Genomic DNA, 20,610 nt, shown 5'->3' on the forward strand with positions numbered 1-20,610 from the left:
GCAATTGCAGCAGCAAGCCTGCCCCAGTTGAGCCTATTTTACCTGTCTCATGCATGTATAAATTCTCTTTTCCCCAAATGGAAAGGAAGCACTGTGCTCCTCACAGCTCACTTTGGGCAGCTCCCTTCCATAAGAGTTACTATAAACATTTTGTGGAAGGAACAGAGCCACTGGCAGTGACTCAGGTGACACAACATCAACAGCTTGACAAAGCTCAGTTCTCAATACACTGGTCCTTTGAGAAAAGCTAAATAATCCCAGGGGAAAAACACTGTTAGAACAGGTTCTTGGAGGCACTTTGGTGGGAGACAGCAAGGCATGGTCTTCCTTGGCTCTGCTATCCCAGAAGGATATGCAGTGTGCTCAAAACAACTTCCTAATTAAGCCACTTGTCTGCTCTGTGAAATTATCCTTGCTTATCCCCTTTGCTGTCCTTGCCACCCCTTGGCTTTTAGCACTTTCTGCTTGTCCTTGGCTTTGTCACTCATAGATGAGAGGCTGTGGTTTAGAGCAGCTGGATGCAGCCTTTGAGGCAACTTTAGTGGGCAGGGTCATCAGACTGGGGGCTCTGCTGTCAAAGGGACAAATTTAAGGGCTGGGTCACTGCTCTATTTGCCACAGAGATGTGCAAGTTCCTGTGCTAATTAATGTTGGTCCCATGCTCTGTGACAGCAGCATCCCTGCCTTGGCTTCTGGTGTGAGCAGCTTGCACCCACGGCAGGGTTCAGAGGCCAGCTTACAAATGTCAGCTATCTGCTTTTGGGTCCATTGCTTTAAAAAATAAAGCTTGTTAACTCACACCACATGTACTGGAAGATGGAGCAAGGCATGAAATGCCATCCCAAACTTTTCCTGACTACTGCTCATCTGAGGCCTGCCCCTTGGACTTCAAAAGTTTTACTGAAACATCAGACTGGCTTAAAGAAACACACTGAACTGCTTGTAGATATGGCCATGCAATATAGATACTGCATCTGCAACCTAAAAATATAAAATGTGCAAGGAATGAGGAAAAACAAGGCAACACTGGTTCTCTATAATAAATTCTTCTCCCAGCCCTTGTTATTTTCATCTTGTGCCATCTCCACCATGAAACTGGTGAGAAACCTGCTCCTTTTATTCAGGGGGTCAACAGTGGCATGGCTTGCTGGTGGTCAGATTTGGAGGAGTAATTCCTTATTTCAGCCTCCACTTCTCTGGAGTTTAGTGTTGTCCTCAGTGCTGGACGTCAGCTTTGGTGCATGTTTGGTGCATGAAGGAAGGAGCTGCTGGGTGGTGGGTACTGCTCTCACCTGACCTGCCAGCTGCTCTGTGCTCAGGCTCAGAGGAGCTTTGATGTTTTATCCCTCACAGTGCATTTGAGCAAAAATTCCCTTTGGCTGTGCTCCCCTGATGGAGAAGCAGCTCCAAGTGGAAAAATTCCCTTGGCCTGGACAGTTCACCACTCCCTTTCCCCAGGGATGTCTGAGCTGCTGTTCCACCCCTCCAGGCCTGCTTGCAGCTCCTTCCCTGCGGTGGCTGCATCCTCTGTCATGGCAGGAATGTCCTGGGGAAGCTGCTGGCACCTTGTCTGCCCAGGAATGCTTGGGCTCTCCCCCTGCTCTCTGCGTGACCTGTGGGCAGGAGAGCGGCCCCTGCTCAGCCAGCAGAACAAACGCTGGGCCCTCTGCCACCAGCACTAGTGAAATGCCTGCACAGCCATCAAGGCTGGCACAGGATGCCTGGGGCAGCCTGGGAACAGGTATGGGCATGTGGGAACAGGTATGAGGATGTGGGAACAGGTATGGGCATGTGGGAACAGGTTAGGGGATTAGGAACAGGCTCTGCTGTGGGGTCTGAGGGGCAGCCCAGCACAACCTCTGCTGCCCCAGGGCTGGGCACAGGCTGGGCCTGGCCCCCTCTTGCTGGGGCTGCTCATGAAACCGGGGTGGCTGTGACCTTCAGACCCTTCCTGTGCCACTGAGCAGTCAGCTCTTATCCAGCTGTGACCCAGCTGTGACCCAGCTGTGACCCAGGTGTCCTTTCTAGACCTGCCTGGATGGACTAATGAAGGGGTCTCCTTCCTCACATAAGCCACTCCAGGTCCTCCTGCCCATTGCAGCAATTTGCTCTGGAGGGTTGCAGTTCTCCAGTCCCATCTCTCAGGCTGTGCAAAACTTCGGGAAGTTATTTGCAACCTGTGTCAAACCAGATCACAGAGAACCTAGCAGAGTTTTGCTAAATGCTTGTTGAGTTTGGCTCTGGCCTGAAGAGAACAGAGGTTTTTAACTTCCAAAAGAAAAGCAAGTGTCACTAAAAGCTTGGATTGCTTCATGCCCAGGGGGAAGTGACTTCATGCAGGCCTGGTGATGGGAAGGATGAGGCAGCAAGGAAAATCAGCTGCCCCCCAGGCAGTGCCCCAGGGCTGGGCTTTGCCCTGGCACAGCAGAGCTACAAGAGCATCCCAGCACAGCCCTGGCACACAAACCAGCCCCTGGCCCAGCCAGCTACACCCCACAAATGTCCCCTTTGGCCTGAGGTGTCCCTCAGTGGGGAGTGGGGACTCACAAGCCCTCACCAGCCCAAGGTGGGGCACACTGAGGAGAAGCAGTGTCCTTTTGCAGGTGCCCATCTGCAGCTGGAGATAAAGCTGTGCTGGGTATGTCTGAGCAGGTTGCTCAGCCTGGCTGGGTGATTTTCCCCTGGATGAGTAATCCTGTTTTCCTAAAACCTGCCGACAATATTTTTCCCTGGCAAATGCTCACCGTGGGGTTCTTGTGCCAAAACTAATTTTTACAGGTAGATTTTGGTAGCGAGCCCGTGCTGGATAAACAAGGGCTGGGGGGAGCTCCCACTCACAGCAAAAGGGACCCCACAAAGAGCCACTTTCTGCTCCCCTGGAGCCCACCCAGTGGGAGATGGGCCAGGTTTCCCTTCCAGCCTCACTGGTGGAACTTGCAGTGGCCACAAAGCAAAGGAAAACCATGGAGGAGCAGGGCGGTGCTGGCATGGGCAGCCCAAGCAGGGCTGGCTGGCCTGGTGGTGCCAGCCTGGCTGGTCACAGCCATGCCACAGCCCCCAGCTGCTGGAGAATCCCCTGCCCTAGTGCCCAGGCAAGGGGAAAGACCAAAAACAGTGGGAGAAAATAAATATCCTGAGGCTCCAGCTGTTGGTTTCCTGCATTTCTGTGCTCTTGGGGGATAGTGTGTAACTTGTCGCTGTGGGAGAGCTGGGGCTTGCTCCCACCATGGTGCACGCTCTGGAGCCAAAGGGATAATTCCTGATGTTCCGATGCTATCTTGTTCTCAATGCCCTCATGCCCGCAGGGCTCCTAAAAAGCCCCCAAATCACCATCCCCACTCAGACTCAGGCAGCAGGAGGGTCTCAGGTCACATGGGAGGTCAGGGCACAGCCTCATGCATGGAGGAAGTGCGAGGTGAAGGGAAATACCCACAGCACTGAAGTGGTGTAGGTTGTACAGAGGAGCTTCTTTGCCCAACCACAGGAGCATTTCTCTCAGCCAGGCTTGGAAAAATCCTGATCCTGGCTTCAACCCCACTGCTGTTTTTATGGCAAGGAGCTGCAGCCGGGGTCCTGCTGGGCCTTCATCCTCCTCATTTCCCTGCTGTGGCTGCTGCTGGCAGCACAAAGTTCCAGCCAAGCTCACCCAGGCAGGCTGGGTGACACGGCCAGGGCTGTGGATGCATGCCTTGACACACCTGGATAATGTGACTAAAACATCCCCAGGGCAGCACAGAGGGCTTGCCCACCTCACTCCACTTTGGGTGGGCACAGCAGAGCATCCAGGCGTTCCAGCCTGCTGTTGGATCATCTCAACACCACGGTTTGGCTCCAGAAAACAAGATCAGCCACATCTGGCACTGGGAGCTGGGTTTGAGCCAACAACATTTGAAGATGTGTGTAAATGCAGTTAAAAAAGAAACCCGAAACCAAACCACCCTAAACCAGCTACTGACCTGGCTGCCATGAAACTGTCCCCAGAGGCAGCAGCATCAGACTCCTGAGGCTCAGGCCAGCCCCAGGCAGCACCCACAGACAGCAGAGTGCAGAAGACAGAAGGATGCTTCAGCCAGCAAGGCACCGAGCAGAGGCAGGACCCCTCCTCCAGGCAGCAGCTGGGCTGAGCCATCCTGGCAAAACACACGCCACAGGCCCGATCTCTCATGGCTTTTCCTACCTCAGCCACAGACAGCACTGAAATCCAGCTGAAGTCCCCACCAGGTGAACTTTCTGTTGCCCCTGGGACATCAGAGCAGGGTTGTACACAGGGCTCAGCCCAGGAGCAGAGAGTGCCCGTCCCAGCTCTACACCCCAGGGCCACCCCATGGGTTTGCTGGAAATTTTCCCCATTTTCCTTGCTGGAGAGTGCAGGGAGCCAGCAGAGTCTGGGTGTCCATTGATGCCCAGCCCCTGCAGCAGCAAGGAGATGTGTCCAGGCCAGTGTGTCCATGGACTATTTTGTGTCCATGGACTATTTTGTGTCCATGGGCTGCAGCTCTGTGTGTCCATGGACTATTTTGTGACCATGGGTTCCTGCTCTGTGTGTCCATGGACTATTTTGTGTCCATGGGCTGCAGCTCTGTGTGTCCATGGACTATTTTGTGTCCATGGGTTGCTGCTCTGTGTCGCAGCCCTGCTGTGTCCCAGCCCTGCTCCCGGGGCTCTCCAGGCAGGCAGCGCTGCCCAGCCTGTCCCGGCTGCAGGATGCGGAGCCCCAGGCAGCTCCTCCAAGCAGCCGCTGTTTTACACAGTAAAAAGGGGGACACCAACCCCGTTCTGGCGCTGCAAGGAGCAGCCTGGGGCACAGCCAGAGCCGCTGGTGTCCCGAGGGAGGTGACAGCTGCTGCTGTGTCCCTGCTCACCGACTCTTGGCAGGGGAAGCTGGCATGCCCCGCCAGCGAGGAGCCCCGGCTCCCGGGCAGGATTTGCATCCACCGGAACAGCGGCACGGCGCAGGGACCTGCGGGGATCGGGCCATTAGATGGGGCTAGAGTTAAAGAATTCGGATTTGCATTTCAGACTCCGAGTAGGGCTTGCCCGGGGTCAGCAGCTGAGTCCCGGCCATCCCTGCCGTGGTCTGGCGCCCTGAGGCAGGGGATGGGCACTGTGGGATGCAGAGGCGTGGCAGGAGGGATGGGGGTCCCGGGGAGTCTGTGGGAAGCTGTAGGTGGGAGAGGTTAGCAGACTTCCTCTCCTGGCATTGCCGTTTATCCACCCCCACTCCCCTGTAACATCCCTTGGTTTTCCCAGGTGTGGCACACAGATCATAGAAATGGGAAATGATCATAAATCAGAGAAACACCTGGCAAAGGCAGGGGGCTGGTGCTCATCTGCCCATGGGCTCTTTTGGCTGACAGAAAGAGTCTCCCTGGCTCCTGGTCTAGACCAGAGAACTATCGTGGCTGCAGGTGCTGGATAAATATTTAAGGAAAAAAAAATCCAACTGAAGACTTTGAAGCTCCAAAATAATCCCAAACTGAGCAATCCCTGGGGGAACTGGCACGTCTGTGGCACTGCTGGGGGAGTGAAAGAGGGAGCAGAGCTTGCTAGGTTTTTCCAAGGCACAGTGAGACCCCTCTGCCACAGGACCACCCCATCCCTTTTGCCCTGCAGGCTCGGGGGCCTCTGTGGTGCTGGAGGCAGAGGAGCTGGGCTGGCCCTCGTCCCAGCAGCATCAGCATCTCTCCTGCCACAGTGGGGACTACTGGATTAAAGACCACAAAACCAAACTGCAGGCACGACCATTGGCCTCCTCCCTGCACAGGCACATTCTGTGTAGTGGAAATTCACTTTCCAGCATGCAAATTGCTACCCCTTCGGGGACAGGAGAACCCAGGAATAGCTGCTGACAAATCTGTCAGAAAACACCAGGATTTTTGGCAGCTCCCACATCCTGTTATTTGTGGGAATAAAGCCATTTATCCTGGATGAGAAGAAGAAGGGATGTCCTCAGCCTGCACCCAAACCCACTCCACTCTCCCAACACCTGAATGGGAGGACATTCAGCAGAGCAAGGGCCACCCCAGCCTCTGGGAAGGATGGATCAGAGAAATTCCTGTGCTCCACCAGGACAGCCACACCAGTGCCCAGACTCACCAAGTGCACGGGGCATTGCTCAGGCCAACACTGGTAATAAAAACCAGTCCTTCCCATCCTTTATAAAGCAGAAAATACCAGATATGCCCCAGAACAAAGCAGCCCGAGGCTGCAGGAGCAGGCAGCACACGTGCCTGCATGAGGCGGGTGAGCAGGAAAAGAAATAGGAAGTGGAGACAAAGAATTTCCGCAGCATCCCTCCAGACTGCTTCCTGCAGGCTGGGAGGCAGGAAACACTCACAGGAGAGATGCCCAGCCCAGGCTGAGCAGGGCCCCACACAGCCCCTGGGGAAATGGGCTAAACACAGGGAATTAGATGGGAACTCACAGCTCACACCCACAGTAAAAATCCCATTTGATGCACCATGAATCCTGGTGCATCAAATTTGGGAAGCATTCCATTTGGGAATGGCTCTTCACCTCAGAAAACAGGTGGACCAAACTCTTCAGGATCCATATCTACATCCCACCTCAGCATAAAACCCCTCCCAACAGCCCAGTGAGGAGCAAGCCACCAGGAATGCCACTGATCCTCTGTGAACCTGGAGGGACACACTTATTTCAACGCTCCCCTTTGCTCCAGGAGAAAAACAGGGAGACAGGCTGGTTACTTGTGGATTGAGAAACGTCATGTTTGGATTAAAAACTCAGTCCTAGCCCAAGGGGCAGGAAGGCTGGAGCCCCAGGAGATGCTTCTAATTCTTTGAAGTAATCTGGGAGGAGCCTGGTGCAGTTCCCTGCATCCCAGAGGTGACATTTCACATCCCCCAGAAGCACTGCTGACCCATGCACAGCTTTTCAGCCAGCTGCAGACAGTGTTTTTCCTGCTTCTATGGAAAGTTTTGGATTTAGCTACATTAGGAAGCAGAGCTGCATTTGCTTCCTGGCCCTGCAGCCCCTGCTTGGTAGAGGCAGTGCCTGCAGCTGGCAAATCCAGCTCCAGAGACAGGGAGTGACTATTACATATTGGAAAGGTGTGTTGTCAGAGAATCTGTGTGATAATCTGTGTTTTATACATGCAGATATGAAAAAATCTGTTGCGCTTTTTTTTCTTCTTCTTTTATTGAACTACTCCTCATTTTGTGGGCTATTCATTTTGGGTTCCTGCTGGATTTTGTAGCTGGCAGCCCCAGGTCAACATGAGAAGATTTCATTTGGGTTGGTTAAATAAACCTCTCCCTGTCATTAAGGAGCATCTCTCACACGTGGGGTGGGACCAGCCTCTGTCACCAAAGACAGGGTGACACATTAGGGAACTTTGACATGGGATTATGCCTTTTTTTTTTTCCCCTCCCTGATCTGTTTGGCAGTAGATGGTTAAGGCCTATAGTCAGAAGCACTTCATTAGACAGCTCATTAGTTAATCATGCTTGTACGTGTGATTTCTCCTGTCCCCATGCATGTGACAAGGGGAGCTGAGGAATCCCTGGGAATTATTTAAATCACCCACATCCCAAACCTAAGGCTTAAACACCCTGACAGGCAAAGGAGCATTAATTCATACAACCTCCTGGCATTCTCCCAGTGTCACTACTGTACTCCAAAATATTAATAAGCCCCAAAGCAATAATGGTTAACACTTTAACAGTTAGAAACAGGCGGGGGAGGGGGGTTAAGCATTAATTTGCCAGGAAGATGACAAGATTATTTACATTGTCAGAAAAGCAGCTCATTAAAGCTGCCCTCATGCAAATCCTTGGCCATGCTTTGTTGGGAGAGCATAAAGCAAGGGGGCTGCTCCTGACAGCAACTTGCTGCAGGGTTGCAGCAGAAGAGTCACAGCTCAGATAAAAGGGAAGGAACAGCAAGGGGAAGGGATCTTCTTTTTAAAAAATCTAGGCACAAGTGAGAGAGAAGACATTGCAGCTGCATGGTTTCAACCAACCTGTTGGGCAGGATGTGCCAGATGTGACTGACAAGATTTGATGGCTTTGAGATGTTCCCCTTCTCCTTCACCCAGTGAGCAGCAGTGAGGACCAGCACGGTTCAATCCCATTTCTGTGCAGAAGGATGCAACTGGCCCCAGGTGCGGGGATCCCCTGCAGCACACAGCCCTGCCCTGTCACCCCCAGGGCACCCAGCCATGCACACAAGTGACACAAGAATGACATCCTGGAGTTCCCCCAGGGCTTTACCCAGTGACCGAGCTAAGGGATACCTCCAAGCTTCAACTGTCAGAGAAACCTCTAAGGGCTTATTTTAAACCTTTATTATCTTAATACTTAATTCCCTGATGCTGGGCTTGTGCAGATTCCCAGCAGCCAACCTGCGCTCTGCTTACACACTGAGCACCCAAGGAATGCATTTATTTTTGAAGGTTTAGTGTCCAGTGAAATGGCTCTGACGTCCTCAGGAAAAACAAACCTGGGAACACGAACTTCCAGACACAAATTACTCTGCTACATTCCCCAAACATGCAAGGAAGAGTAGCAGCCCCAAAAAAAACACTATCAGCCACAACTTGGATGCCAGTCATGCAGGGAGGACCTAACTTTGCTACTGGCCCCAGTGTCACTTGGGAAGGGGGAACTGGGTGTAGATGGGCACTTCCCCACTTGGTCACTTGTAGGGGGAATTGGACATTTACTGGTTTTAAGTAAAGCTGAAAGCCTCCCCCTCTGGGTGGCAAGGGTGTCAGTAGGGTCTCTGGTGTTCCCTGGGGATCCCAGCACTGTGCCAAGGGTGTGCTGGGGTGGGCAGGAGATGGGGCAGCCAGCTGGGAGCCCTCCCTGCTCCATTTCACCTCCACATTTGTGCTGCTTGGCACTGGGCAGCACAATCCATCAGGAAGGCAGGCTGGATGAGGGCAGCAGAGATGCTCTTCACACAACAAGGAATGCTGAGCCCCTGAGGACGAGCCCACAACCTCCACTGCAGCTGCTGGCTCAGGGCTGGGCTTCCCACAGGGCACTGTGATGTCAGAGGGACATCCCAGGAGGGTGAGCCTGGGGAAGATTTACCCTTGTGACTGCAGAGCTGCTGGGGCCTCGCTCCATGCACCCACTCAGCTCCCAAATTCTCCTGTGGCCCTATTGCCACTGCCCTCCCCTCTGCAGCCAGTGTCCCACCTCCTCCCAGAGCATCCCCCCAGACCCCTCTGGGATGCTGAACTGCCTGGTTTTGCTGGGAGCTGCTCAGGACCCAGGAGGAGAAAAGAGAGGGGGCTGGAGTCCTGGTGAAAAATGTGCTGGCAGCAAAGCGCTGTTACAGCCATGGCTCGGGGTTATTAAGGAGAGGCAGGGAGGAGTAACATCTTTTATAGGACCAATTTATAGTGTTGGGAAACAGGCTTATGGGCACAGGAACTCTCTCACAGGAGGATGGATGTGCTTCCTCTCGGGCAGCATCCATTAAAGGGATGGATTTGGACAGGGTAGTGAGGAGCAGCAGCACAAAAATTCTAAAATAGACATGACAATGTTTCTTTCTGTCTGGCTCACCTTGCACAGGAGTTTCTGCTGCTCCTCCAGCAACTTGCCCAAGGAGAGGGGTTTCCCTCCAGCACTATACCCACCTCCATCCCAGATCTGGCTCAGTGTGATGGGATCAGGCTGCAGAGCCATTTCCAGCATCCAGTTCAGTGATCTATCATTTCTGGAAGCCTTATACAGACACCGTACCCCTCACACAGCTTCCACGCTTCTCATCAGCCCTTGTCAGCCTCTATATTACACGTGTACATTCAAGTCATGCCCCTAGCAGGAAATTTTGTATCCCAAGGAGCAGGGTAATGCTCAGGGAAAACCCAAATCACAAAAATTAGGTGTGGTGGGGTGTGGGAATGGGAGGTGATAAATGCTAAATTCTGACTCAGGAAGTCAGAGATACACATGAGTAAGCAAACACAGGTGGATGGAAATGAAAGAGCATTTTTGTCTTGTCTCTGAAACCCTGTCCTTTTCTGTCCTTTTCTATAGCCAGCATCAGCTGCAGAAGGAGCTGGGGTGGCGAAGTGACTGGGAAGGGACTGGGAAAGGACTGGGAAGGCTGGAGATCAGCAATGCAACTGGAGATCTCTAAAGCAAACTGCAGTCCCCTGGGGTGACATCCAGATTTTTGTTCCCAACTCTGTCCCACTGAGCTGTATAATAAATTGTGGAGTTTTTATTTAAATTCTGGTCCAATATCTGTGACTTTAGGCCTTTCCTTGCTGTTGCCATCAGTCCCTGCCCATCAGGATGTGCCACTCCAACACAGAACACAGCAACACCTTGACCCTTGTGCTCCCACATGAAATATTTGGCATGTTCCCTGCCATGCTCAGGCAAGCCAAATATTCTTTCCTTTGATTTGTTTCAGACACACCAGTCATAAACCTCATTCTCTGGCCTCTTGTTTTCATGTGATAAGACTGGCTCAGAGGAAGGCAGGGGTCCATCTTTCTCTGTGCTGGGTAGCCTCATCACATCTGCTGAGCAAACACCCTCAATTTCTCCACCGTGCTATCCAAAATCACCTCCCAGCCCTGCCACCTCCTCCCTTTCAGTCCCAGTTGCCATTTTCTCCAGGTGAACCAGGGGGGTTGGGTGTCCTGGTGGAGCTGCAGTGACCTTTGTTGTCACTCAGTGCCCAGCCAGGCGGGTGCTGGGATGGTCACTGCCCTCAGAGGCCCAAAAGTTCATGTGAAAACCTTCCCTTGAGCTCAAGGTACCCCACACTGCTGGAAATGGAGCCCTGTGTTCTGTTAAATCACTTTTTCCCAGCACACAGACACTCCAAGACATCTCTGAATTGACTCTGAGCCCCAGGCAGACTTTGTCCCATGTGAGTCTTTAACCCTCATTTCTTTTTGCCTTATTGCAGGAAGAAAACTGCCCAAACTCTCCCCATGAACACCAAATAATGCCTCATTAAATTCTTCAGAAGCACTTGTCCCTGAATAGGTGCAGAACAGCAGGAGCAATTTTCAATTACTTTAGGAAAGTAATCAGTTACAGAATTATCACAGAAAAGTTTGGGTTTGAAGGGATCTTAAAGGACATCCAGTCCCAGCCCCCTGCCATGGGCAGGGACACCTCCCACTAGAGCAGGTTGTTCAAAGCCCCATCCAATGTAGCTTTGAACACTGCCAGGGATGGGGCATCCAGAACTTCTCTGAGCAACCTGTGCCAGGGCCTCACCACCCTCACAGTGAAGAATTTCTTCTCAATATCTAACCAAAACCTACTCTCTGTCAGTCTAAAGCCATTACCTTTTCTCCTTTCACTACAGGCCCTTGCAAAAAACCCTTCTTCAGCTTTTTTTTAGGTACCAGAAGGTGCTGCAAAGTCTCCCCAGAGCCTTTTTTTCTCCAAGCTGGACAACCAGCTCTCCTCATTCCAGCAAGCCCGTGTCCTTTCTACACTGGTGTTTCCAGAGCTGGGTGCAGCCCTGCAGGTGGGATCTCACAGGGGCAGAGCAGAGGGGCAGAATCCCCTCCCTCGGCTTGCTGGCCACACTGCTGGGGATGCAGCCCAGGATGAGGTTTTTTTGAGCAGCCAAGCAGGGGAAAGCAGCCTGGAGCCTGTCACTCCTGCAGCCCTGGGAAAGGCAGACGCTGCCTGCTGCAGCCCTGAGATGGTTTTTTGCTGGAGCATCCCATTGTGGTGACCATTGTGCTGCTGCTCAAAGGAAAACCTTCCTTAGGAAGCATGGATTGAAGTGGCTCCTTTCAGTGCTGGATTTAGTCTGGAACAGCTTTAATAGGGCACCACTGCCCTTCCTTTTCTTCCAAGGAGTATTCAGAATTCCCCAGCCTGCTCTGCTCTCCAAGTAGCCACTGCCTATAATTTTGACTACTACATAGAAGTCGTTTGTGCAGTTAAAACAACTTAAATGGGAACACAAGGAGTCATTTTAACAACTGTTTGCATAGATGGAGGTTGGAGAGTGTAGCTAACATGGAAATGGGAAAGCTGACCTCTTATCTGGAGCACAAGGCTGAGAACTTCTCGCTCTGCTCCTCACGTGTCAGATGGAAAGGAGCAAACCACCTCCCCTTAACTTGTCCAGCCTAAGTAGAGTGGTGTTTATAGTCTCCCCAATTAACTAGAGCACATCTACACATTAATTAGCTCTTTGTGCCCAGTTATTCCATTTATAACCCTTATTACATCCCTCTGTCAATGGGACATCTCCCCATCACTGCTGCCTGGAGGTGAGGGCAAAAGCGTCTGCATGGATGCGAAAATGGAGCCAAGATGGCTCAGCTCCTTCCTAGGGCTGCATTTCTGCCACAGAGATGCTGTGTAACCTTGGAGAATAACAACAGCAACAACAGAAAATAATAAGCCTTTCACACAGGGCAGTTATGAAAAATTGAGCTGCTTCTGAAAGAAATAAATAGAGTAGCTCGAAGGAGAGCTAAAGCGGTCAGCTCAGCTGTGGCACAGCCCCATAACCCCCAAGCTTCCAGCAGATTTTCTCAGCATTTCTTCAGTGCCTCTAAAGCATCCTTTCAGCCCAGTCCATCTCTGCAGCTGGAGCCAGCCTCACACACACACAGATACCCTGGAGGGAGCATCCCTGCAATCCAGCCAGCAGCTCCAGCACAGCTGCCCACTCCGGGTCTGCAGCCTGGCTTTGGGAACACAGGAGCTTTGCGAGGGCATCGTTGGTCCTGGGGAGGAGAGAAAATCATCTCCTCCCTTCTCATTTCTGTCTGCCCCAAATGAGGTCTGGAGACTGAACATCTGCTTAACGTGCCAGCCAGGCAGGGCCAGGCTCCCCTTGTTTGTGGCAGAGCCACAGCCACAGAAAGCTGAATTTCCATGTGTAGCCTGGAGACATGCACATGGCCCTGGCTTCCCAGCTGGAGCAGCAGCAGGGCAGGAGAAGGAAAGCAGCAGAAAGAAAAAATGGGGATGGAGCAGAGCACCCACAGAATGTCTGAAACCATCCAGCAGCCTAGGTCCTCCAGTGGCACCTGAGTGCTGCTTGTCCCAGCTTGGGGTTAAGCCTCTGCCTTCTGAAATGCAAGCCTGGCATCACCGAGGTACAGGGGGATTCATGGATGACTGTGGAAATGCAGGAGCTGACAGCACAGCCAAGCTTATTCAGCAGAGTAGAGTGATAAATAGAGAGCAAACAGCCCATTGCATACTGATTTCCCTTGAGGATCAATTAACTGTAGTTAAAAAATATATTTTTAATGTCATGGTCTTCAACTGTCACTAGCTGATTGCAGTCACAAAGTGGAGCCAAAATTCTCAGTCAAAAATGTTGGTTCCTCATTAAAAGGGAAAAAAAATAAATTTGGCTGCCAATATCAGCACCAGGCAACCCTGTACCCAACAGAGACACAGGAACCAGCACAGGGGACACCAAGAACAGGCCTAATGCCAAAAGAGCGTTATGACATTTTATTAAATAAAATATGCTTATTTAGCCACCTCTAAATAAGGTGGGTGTATTTCCCACTGTTTGAATCTGTTCAGCTATGGAACAACTTCATTATTAACATCTAGGCAAGCATTTAAAGCAGCAGGGAGCTCAGCAATGTTGCTGAAAGCTGATTTCCATCAGCAGAAATGCACTCCTCTCCGAGCTTCCCAGGAGAGACCTCTGTGGTCCCACCTGAATTCCTGCTCTTCCAACAGTGGAGCATCAATTCCAGCTTTCAGAGGACCTGTAATGGGAGGAGGGTGCATTTCAGGAACTAAACTCCTCCTCTCCTGGATAAATCTCACTGAGTGGCTGGTGGCTCTTTGGAGTGTGTTGCAGTTACAATTGTCCCAGCCACACTGCAAAGGCAGAGGAGCAGCAGCCTCATGTTTAGGAGAGAAAACAAAAATTCAGAAGTGATGTAACTTGCCTAAAAGAGTTGAGAAAGTAATTACTGGGGCAAGGCTGGGAGGGAAATCCTGCTCCTGAGCTCACAGAGAGAGCTGGGTGTCTATTCCCAGTGCTGACTGCATCCCCAGTCCTCATTTTTTGCTTGTTTGAGTCTCCATCACACTTTTGCTCCACCCTGTGGTTTGTTGTACTTGGTCCTGAGTTTATTTGATATGGAAACACTTCCAGAGTGCTCTTCCTCAGCTTGTGAAGCCCTGGTCACAACTGTGGCATTGCATAAATACCAGTGGGTAAAGGCTTGGTTAATTTTATTTTGGCTGCCTTTACCCCAAAGCTATAGCTCAGCACCTTACTGGGTTTCACCCAGGGGCTGAGATTTTTTGCTGCACCCTGGTCCAGCAGCTCCCTGCACTCGTGGGATGCAGCCACAGGTACTCTGTGAATGCCCACGTTGCTGGGATAAAAGCAGCTGCAACTCAGCACCAACACATCATCGTCAGGCCAGCTGAAGAAGGGATTAGTACCACGCTGCATCCCGAGGACAGCAGTAGCACCATGGTGCTAAATAAAAGCAGCTCCATGTGGTGCCAGTCAGCTCACAATGGACCTTATCTGCTGCTCACATCACTCAAAAGTGAGCTGCACACAGTGGAGCCATCTTCATCCATCTGGCAGTAAAACCCACAACCCCACAGGTTTGCTATCTTTGTGCAACTCCAGATCTTGGAACTGGACCCATGTCCTGCCCCTGGTTTACTGCACCCTGCTCCTCATCTCCCTCACACACCATCTCTGCGAGCTGGAGGCTGAGGCAAACACCCTGAGTCTGAGCTGCTCTGCAGAGCATGTGCTGGAATCCTACTAGGATGGAAGACTTCTGGAGAAACAAAATTAATTTTCTTATATTTAGTAAAGGTAACCCAGGAAAGAAGTCACCATTAGAACTGTGCTATGTCTGTCTCAAGGCTGTGAAGGCAAGGGGGTGAGGAGAGGGCAGGACAGAGCAGGTTCATACATGGGAGGGAGGGAAATCTCTGTTCTCCACACTGCAGCCCTTCCCAGCCTCTAAAGAAAGAGCCTGGGCTGGCCCCTGGTGGCTGTGGCCTGGGTGATAAATGTGAGCTCCACACTTTTGTTGGTGCCATTTAAACACTGTACATCAGTAAAAATGTTTCTTCTTTCTGAAGAATCCACATGACTTTTTCCACTTAAAAAAAAAAACAGAAAAGACAATATTAACAAGTAAACCTAGGGCAACCTACCTTTAACAGCCCTATGGAAAAATAAAATTACAGAGTTATATATATAAAACTAGCAGCAACCTTCCATTGTAATACTCCATCCCTCTCCCCTTGTGACGTTGGTATGCTTTAATATGCCTAAATATATCATTATGATAAATATATTATAATTAAAACATTAAAAAAGCATCTGTCTAACCTCACATGCTTTAATAATAACATACTATTATTATATATTTTAGGATGCACGTATATAATTACATACAATTCACATTAATAAGTTTACAATAAATATATGTACATTTTTACTGTGAGTGGATGCAGTGGCAGGAGAGGGAGCCTGTGCATGGGGAAGACCCTCTGGGAATGTTGTGGTACTCCTGTTTTACAGGGAGCAGGGCTATGGATGCGCAGAGAGGGGCAGGGCGGTGCAGCAGGGGAGAGGAGAAGATTTATGGCCAGAAGGGAATTATGGCTCTCTGACATGCAGAGGGAGCACACAAGTCACCGTGACACGGAGTTGGAGAGACTCAGGCTTCCCAGGCTCGCTGTGTTCCTTCCCTGCTGGGAGCACATTCCCTGCCTGCACAGCATCCGGGCAGCAGGAAGGCAGGGCAGCCTCAGGAACAACGTGCCAAGGCCGACAGCATCCTGCTGTTAGCACTGGTGTGTTTTACAGCATCTCTTGAGGCTCAGGGAAGGCAGACCAGGGGACAATTCAGTGCCAGCAGCAGCAGCAGTGGAGCCAGAGCAGCTCCTCCTCGGCAGGGCAGCAGCAGATGTGTTTCTATGGAGCTGCTACGCCCCAGCTCCACGATGCTCCTGGGTGCACTGTAACCCCTGTTTGCACCCACAGCCAGGGCTTGCACATTACAGAGAGTGGCTGCTGCACTGTGTGCTCTTCCAGCAGTATCCAGGATGGCTTAAAAATATGCTGTGTGCTGTTATGATCTTGAATGCTACCCTGTTAGTGTTTATTAATTTATTGAATAAACACCAGCGAGATTAGATGCTGTCTGTGGCTTTGGCTTCTCTTTTCCACAGCATTCAAAGCAATTACTTTCATGAAAGCAAATGGTCCATTTAGCTGGAGAACCTATAAGGCAGAAATGAGATCAGATTCCTGAACAGATGTGCCCTCCTCTAGAGGGATTCAGTGTCTGTGAGGCTTCAAGATGACACCAGGCAGAAAACATCTCTCAACTCCACCGTTTGAGCTGCACAGCAGAGCTGGAAGTTTTATCAAAGAGCCAGTTTCACCCTTCAAAACAATGACAAATACCATAATTTTAAAGCATTTCATGTCCCAGGGAAGGGGAGGAGAAAGGATTTCTTTCTCTTGGAGATGGGGATGGCATCACCATAAAAGCCCCTAACCCTGATCCACTAAATGAGTCCCTCTTCCTCAACAATGCAAAGAAAAACACTTCTGCTCATTTTTTGTACACACAGACCCGCAGAGGGGGCTGGAGGGAGCCAACAGCTCCTGCACATCCCCACAGTGTGTAATGCTTTCCCTCGCTGGCGCTGTGCTCTCTCAGGAAACACCTGAGCTCCCCACCCAGCTCAGTTCCAGCCCAGACAGGAGCAAGTCACAACTCCCTTATGTCACTTCAGGGACCGCTCAGGCCATGCCCTGGGAACAGGGCAAAACCCTCCTGGAACAATAGACCGCAACCATGCCAGGAGAGAGCACATCCATCCACAGCAGGATCCCTCAGAGCAACGCCTGGCACCGCTCCTGTTGCTCACATCTGCCTGGTGAAATCCCAGCTCCCATCCCGTCCTCCAGGGAGAGCAGTGCTGGCATCAGCCTGGCTCCCCGAGCTCCAAATGCTGCCCACACCCCCGGGATCTGCTGGAGACGTCTCCCCTCCTTTGAGCATCTTCCCCATCCCCAGCGGGGTGCAGATGGCAGGAGGCACGAAGGAAAAGCCACTATCCCTCCACAGCCCCTCTGGGCAAAGCCGGCAGCGCAGCAACTCGTGCGGCTCCCGCCCCGCTCTCCGGCCGGGCACAGCCGAGGGGCAGGGATGGATCTGCCTGACCTGGCAGCCCTGCCGGGCCCCGGGCGAGCCGGCACTGAGGCCGCTGCTGTGCGAGGACATCTCTGCTGCCCTCATCCAGCTTGGAGCGGCTCCAGGCTCCGGGACACGCAGGGAGCGCTCCTGGGGCCGCTTCCAGCTGGGAGCCCCATCCTGCCATGCCCGGCTCCTGCTCGCCCTGCTCACGGCCGCCATCCGCGCCCATGTGTTCACCTGGCAGCCCTCCCAGCCACGCTGCTGCCAGGGCTCAGCTGCCAGGCACTGATGCAGCGGGAGAGGAGGCCCGAGCAGGACTGGCAGCGCTGCTCCTGCGGGCTTCCTGCGCCTCCAGCCCGCGGAAAAGGAAGGAACCTCTCGCACCTGATGATCACTGAGGCGATTCTCAGCCTCTCCTCAAAGCAGGCGCCAGATGAAGGCAGAAGAGAGAACCCACCCCTCACCAACTCAACGGATGCTGAGGAAAACTAAAAATCACAACTAGCTGTTATCACAGCATTTCTTGCAAATCTAGGCTGGTGGGAGTGGAGAGCAAGTGCTCAGGAGCAAAGAGTGGTAGGGGCAAACCCAAGAGCCAGCATTTATCACCGAGGCACGTGGGATTAGCTCTCACTCACTCTGGGGTGTAGAGGCAACATTTTCCAGTTGGGTTTTGCTTGGGATGCCTCCATCAAACAGCACATACAGGAACACAACGAGGAGGTGAGGGCGGCTCCTCTCAAGGGAGCAGGGCAAGAACCCTCAGTCCTGACACCATCGGGAGACACAAGTGTTTTCCAGAGCTGTAGGGATTTTTTTTTTTTTCCTTTTCCAGGATTTTTTTTTTTTTTTTAACTTCTTGAATCTTTCTGACATCACAGGAGCTTTCAGTAACATAAAGCACCCCTGCTGCTCGAGACCCTGCTGTGTGTAATAGTCTCCCTGCAGAAGGAGATGAGGGGGATGCTGCTGGCAGGGGACAAAACCACAAAGGAAGTAAGAGCACATATCAAACCACGAGCTACATATAAGTGTACAAATGTGTTCTGAAGAAAGATGGACAGAAAATCCAGGCTTATTTCCCACTGAAGAGCAACTATGATGTTGACTTGGAGAGCACACACCCTGCCTTTGACCCCAACCTCACTTTCTGTGGGATTTTAGCCCAGTGTCCTGATCTTTGGTGTTACTGCTGCGGAGGGACAGTAAGGATCACCATAAAGGAAAAAGCAGAAAGCTTCAGCCTAGGTGTGCTGCAGCTGAGAGCATTCCTGAGCCTCAGCATTTTGCAGCCATTCCTCAGAATTAGGCAAGTCTCTTAACTTAAAATATGTAATTTCTTGTATATTGAGTTTTGATCATATAGCAGGTAATATTCCCAGGAAAGCAATCAGAAAGATAGCTTACATTAAGATCCTATAAGCCTATACAGTCCTAACAATCCCTTTTTAACACTACTATTTACAGATGTAAAACTTTTTACACACTCAGCTATCTTTTTGACATTGTGTTACCAAGGTCAGAAGATCAAAACCTCCTCACAGATTAAAATAAAAGGAATAGATAAACAGTGGCTTTCTGTTCAACAAAATACTTAAAGGCCAACCTGTCACAAACAGGTCTGCAATATCCACTTAGTGCAAAAACATCTCATCACTGAGGATGATTCATTACACATGTGAGTAAGACACAAGTAAAAGCTGAGCAAGCAGCTCCCCAATATCCTCCTGATCTCGACCAGGGCAAAAAGAACCCAACAACTATCCTGACACTAGAATTCCTCCTCTTAATTTCAGCCTTTGAAACCGAGTTATATGAAAAGTGTTATTAAGTTCTTACTCCTATGAAGGCCAAGAAAAGTCATGTGTTTTTATTACCAAAGCAAGAAATAAAATTGCAGCAAACAAAATATTTGACCAGAACGTTGCCTGTATTTTATTAAACCTTGAATCTTAAAGTTAAGTTCCAGATCTTCAGAGCAAGTGGATATGCAGAGTCCAGTTCTGGCTAAAAGACCAAAAATGGTGGCACAGGGAGTATGGATGTGAGACACACTAGCTTTAGTCACTAAAAAAAGTGGAATCAGGTGCCTGGATTAGGATCACCTAATAGCTACTGCCAGGTGGGATAAAGGGCTGGAGGAACATGGTTCAGAGATGCAACACTAAAACATAGGTGCACTAATATTAGTTACTTTATATTCAGCAAGTTACTTTCCTAAATAAAATCTGAAATGCTGGGTTTAAGCTCCCTCTTAGTCAAGCTCTCAAGAACTGCTCATTGAATTTGATAAAGCCACATAAGAGGGACGGATCTTGTGTCTGAAATCATTTCCCATTACATTAATTTTTGGCTCTGGTAAGAAAGCTGGCTTTTTGTGTTGCTGATACAAAGCAACCAACTTAAAATAAGGTTTTGTATTTACTCTGGAGGAAACAGCAAGTAAATGCAGCTGTAAAAATACAAATATAAAACAGAGCCCTAAAAACCAACTTATTGCATACACATTATAAGGGACTTCACCAAAATAATTCAGAAACTGGGCTGTGGACATACATCAAACAATGTCTTAAAGAGATGTTCTATTTCTGAATATGACTGTTACTAACAAGGAGCCACTTCACATCCAACCTTCCACTCAGTACAGTTAAACTGCTCCACAGGACTAGAATTTGTTTCTGGTATTTAAAATCTCAACTGTAGCTGCACTGCCCAGGAAACAGCAAAACTGGTATTGGGGGGAAAGAGGGGAAAAGTGGTAAACTATTTTAAAAATGGAAGTTTCTTGGCATTGATACAGGCACAGACAGCTAATCACTAAAAGGATTTACCTGGCACCTCTAGGACCACAACTTTCAAATAGGTGAAATTTATCCCTATGCTGGAGTCAAAGCACTACACACTAAAATGTCATCTGCTCAGATTCCTGATCCCCTCATCTTCTATCAGGATTTCTTCTGCCTTTAACAATTTAACTGCACTGTCAGTTAAACTGGGATATTCCTCACCCCAATTCTCCCAAAGGGAAAGAGCTCAGTATTTCATTTGAGTACCAAAATTTTGAGATTTGGTTTCCTAATATTCCTAAGAAAGAAAACCCTGAGTTCCTTATCTATACTTCAGTTCCAGATTATTTAATAAAAAACTCTCAGGCTAATTACCTGCTTGCAGCACTGCTGACTGATAGGTGAAACAGAATTCTGAAGTACAGGACAATTGAAATGCATTGATAGCAAGTTTAACAGGCTCATTATCAAGTAGACAGAAATGACATCTTAAATCAGTTCAAACTCAGTTGCTCACCTTTTATATTTCTGTTGTTCTGGATGCTCCAAGACAAGTCTTCCTTAATTTTCAGTTGATAGCTATGAACTGCTTGGCATCAAAAGGATGTGATCACATTTTGTCTAGCATTAGTCTTGCCTGTGACAAGCTACTCCATTTAAATATACTTTACTTTGCACAACCCTGGCAGTCAG

This window comes from Lonchura striata, chromosome 3 (assembly GCF_050655825.1).
Source record: "Lonchura striata isolate lonStrDom1 chromosome 3, ASM5065582v1, whole genome shotgun sequence".
Classification (NCBI taxonomy): Eukaryota; Metazoa; Chordata; class Aves; order Passeriformes; family Estrildidae; genus Lonchura; species Lonchura striata.